Raw genomic sequence first — 4,496 nt, 5'->3', positions numbered from 1 at the left:
TGGGTACTACAATCACTTGAATCAAGTGGGAGTTAATCTTCCAGATAAGATAGTGATTGACAGAGTTCTCTAGTCACCATCACCAAGTTACTGGAACTTTGTGATGAACTATAGTATGCAAGCGATGATGAAAACAATTCCCGAGCTCTTCATGATGCTGAAATCAACGAAGGTAGAAATCAAGAAAGAGCATCAAGTGTTGATGATTGACAAGACCACTGGTTTAAGAAAAAGGCAAAGGGAAAGAAAGGGAACTTCAATTAGAATGGCAAGCAAGTTGTCACTCCCGTGAAGAAGCCCAAAGCTGGACCAAAGCCTGAAACTGAGTGCTTCTACTGCAAAGGAAATGGTCACTAGAAGCGGAAATGCCCTGAATATTTGGTGGATAAGAAGGATGGCAAAGTGAACAAGGGTATATTTGATATACATGTTATTGATGTGTACATTACTAGTGTTTATAGTAGCCCCTAGGGTATTTGATACTTGTTTGGTTGCTAAGATTAGTAACTCGAAATAGGAGTTATAGAATAAACAGAGACTAGTTGAGGGTGAAGTGATGATGTGTGTTGGAAGTGGTTCCAAGATTGATATGATCATCATCGCACACTCCCTATATTTTCGAGATTAGTGTTGAACCTAAATAAATGTTATTTGGTGTATGTGTTGAGCATGAATATGATTAGATCATGTTTATTGCAATACGGTTATTCATGTAAGACAAAGGATAATTGTTATTCTGTTTACATGAATAAAACCTTCTATGGTCATACACCCAATGTTGATGGTTTATTGAATCTTGATCGTAACGATACACATAATATTGATGCCAAAAGATGCAAAGTTGATAATGATAGTGCAACTTATTTGTGGCACTGCTGTTTGGGTCATATCAGTGTAAAGCGCATGAAGAAACTCCATAAAGATAGACTTTTGGAATCACTTGATTATGAATCATTTGATACTTGCGAACCGTGCCTTATGGGCAAGATGACTAAAACTCCGTTCTCCGGAACAATGGAACGAGATAGTGACTTATTGGAAATAATACATACCAATGTATGCGGTCCAATGAGTATTGATGCTCATGGCGGGTATCGTTATTTTCTGACCTTCACAAATGATTTGAGCAGATATGGGTATATCTACTTAATGAAACACAAGTCTGAAACATTTGAAAAGTTCAAAGAATTTTGGAGTGAAGTGGAGAATCATCGTAACAAGAAAATAAAATTTTCTACGATCTGATCGTGGAGGAGAATATTTGAGTTACGAGTTTGGCCTTCATTTAAAACAATGTGGAATAGTTTCACAACACATGCCACCTGGAACACCACAACATAATATTCCACGCTTTATTGGATTGGCCCTGAATTTAAAATAATGGTTTGGCCCCGAACGTCGTAACCGCGCTTTATTGGATATGGTGCGATCTATGATGTCTATTACCAGGTTACCAATATTGTTTTGGGGTTACGCATTAGAGACAGCTACATTCACGTTAAACAGGGCACCATCAAAATCCGTTGAGATGACGCCTTATGGAACTATGGTTTGGCAAGAAACGAAAGTTGTCATTTCTTAAAGTTTGGGGCTGCGATGCTTATGTGAAAAAGCTTCAACCTGATAAGCTCAAACCCAAATCGGAGAACTGCTTCTTCATAGGATACCCAAAAGAAACTGTTGGGCACACCTTCTATCACAGATACGAAGGCAAGATATTCATTGCTAAGAATGGATCCTTTCTAGAGAAGGAGTTTCTCTAGAAAGAAGTGAGTGCGAGGAAAGTAGAGCTTGATGAGGTAATTGCACCTTCTCCCGAATTGGAAAGTAGTTCATCACAGAAATCAGTTTCAGTGATTCCTACACCAATTAGTGAGGAAGCTAATGATGATGATCATGAAACTTCAGATCAAGTTACTATAGAACCTCGTAGGTCTTCCAGAGTACGGTCCGCACCAGAGTGGTATGGTAATCCCATTCTGGAAGTCATGTTACTAGACCATGATGAACCTATGAACTATCAGGAAGCAATGATGAGCCCAGATTCCGTGAAATGGCTTGAGGCCATGAAATCTAAGATGGGATATATGTATGAGAACAAAGTGTGGACTTTGGTGGACTTGCCCGATGATCGGCAAGCCATATTAAATAAATGGATCTTCAAGAGGAAGACGGACACTGATAGTAGTGTTACTATCTACAAAGCTCGACTTGTCGCAAAAAGGTTTTCGACAAGTTCAAGGTGTTGACTACAATGAGATTTTCTTAACTATAGCGATGCTTAAATCCGTCCGAATCATGTTAGCAGTTGCCATATTTTATGAAATCTGGCAAATGGATGTCAAAACTGCATTCCTTAAATGGATATTTCTTAAAAAAAGAGTTGTATATGATGCAACTAGAAGGTTTTGTCAATCCTAAAGGTACTAACAAGGTGTGCAAGCTCCAGCGATCCATCTATGGACTGGTGCAAGCATCTCGGAGTTGGAACATACACTTTGATGAATTGATCAAAGCATATGGTTTTATACAGACTTTTGGAGAAGCCTGTATTTACAAGAAAGTGAGTGGGAGCTCTGTAGCATTTCTAATATTATATGTGGATGACGTATTGTTGATTGGAAATGATATAGAATTTCTGGATAGCATAAAGGGATACTTGAATAAGAGTTTTTCAATGACAGACCTCGGTGAAGCTGCTTACATATTGGGCATCAAGATCTATAGAGATAGATCGAGACGCTTGATAAGATTTTTCAATGAGTAAATACCTTGACAAGTTTTTGAAAGAGTTCAAAATGGATCAATCAAAGAAGGAGTTCTTGTCTGTATTACAAGGTGTGAAGTTGAGTAAGACTCAAAGCCCGACCACGGCAGAAGATAGAAAGAGAATGAAAGCCATTCCCTATGCCACAGTCATAGGTTCTATAAAGTATGCTGTGTTGTGTACCCGACCTATTGTGTACCTTCCCATGAGTTTGGCAAGGGGGTACAATAGTGGTCAAAATTATCCATAGTGAGGACTAATGAAATGTTTCTCTGTGATGGGGGTGATAAAGAGTTCATCGCAAAGAGTTACATCGATGCAAGCTTTTACACCAATCCACATGACTCTAAGTCCCAATCTGGATACATATTGAAAGTGGGAGCAACTAGCTAGAGTAGCTCTATGCAGAGCATTGTAGACATAGAATATTTGCAAAATACATACGGCTCTGAATGTGACAGACCCGTTGACTAAACTTCTCTCATAAGCAAAACATGATCACACCTTAGTACTCTTTGGGTGTTAATCACATTGCGATGTGAACTAGATTATTGACTCTAGCAAACCCTTTGGGTGTTAGTCCCATGGCGATGTGAACTAATGACATAAAGATGTGAACTATTGGTGTTAAATCACATGACGATGTGAACTAGATTATTGACTCTAGTGCAACTGGGAGACTGAAGGAAATATGCCCTATAGGCAATAATAAAGTTATTATTTATTTCCTTATTTCATGATAAATGTTTATTATTCATGCTAGAATTGTATTAACCAGAAACTTAGTACATGTGTGAATACATAGACAAAACAAAGTGTCCCCAGTATGCTCTACTTGACTAGCTCGTTTATCAAAGATGGTTATGTTTCCTAACCATAGACATGTGTTGTCATTTGATGAATGGGATCACATCATTAGGAGAATGATGTGATGGGCAAGACCCATTCGTTAGCTTAGCATTATGATCGTGTTAGTTTCATTGCTACTGCTTTCTTCATGACTTATAGTTCCTCAGACTATGAGATTATGCAACTCCCGAATACCGGAGGAACACTTTGTGTGCTACCAAATGTCACAACGTAAAAGGGTGATTATAAAGGTGCTCTACAGGTGTCTCCGAAGGTGTTTGTTGGGTTGGCATATATTGAGACTAGGATTTGTCACTCCGTGTTTCGGAGAGGTATCTCTGGGCCCTCTCGGTAATACTCATCACTATAAGCCTTGCAAGCATTGTAACTAATGAGTTAGTTGCAGGATGAAGTATTACAGAACGAGTAAAGAGACTTGCCGGTAACGAGATTGAACTAGGTATGATGATACCGACAATCGAATCTCGGGCAAGTAACATACCGATGACAAAGGGAACAACGTATGTTGTTATGCGGTTTGATCGATAAAGATCTTCATAGAATATGTAGGAAACAATATGAGCATCCAGGTTCCGCTATTGGTTATTGATCGAAGACGTGTCTCGGTCATGTCTACATAGTTCTCGAACCCGTAGGGTCCGCATGCTTAAAGTTCGATGACGATTTGTATTATGAGTTAATGTGATTTGATGAGCGAAGGTTGTTCGGAGTCCCAGCTGAGATCATGGATATGACGAGGAGTCTCGAAATGGCCGAGACATAAAGATTGAAAGATTGTAAGGTTATATTCGGACACCGGAAGGGTTCCGAAGTGTATCAGGTATTTTTCGGAGCACTGGGAGGTTACCGGACCCCCCCC

The sequence above is a fragment of the Triticum dicoccoides genome, chromosome 3B (assembly GCF_002162155.2).
Source record: "Triticum dicoccoides isolate Atlit2015 ecotype Zavitan chromosome 3B, WEW_v2.0, whole genome shotgun sequence".
In the NCBI taxonomy this organism is placed as follows: domain Eukaryota; kingdom Viridiplantae; phylum Streptophyta; class Magnoliopsida; order Poales; family Poaceae; genus Triticum; species Triticum dicoccoides.
This window is presented reverse-complemented; position numbering follows the sequence as displayed.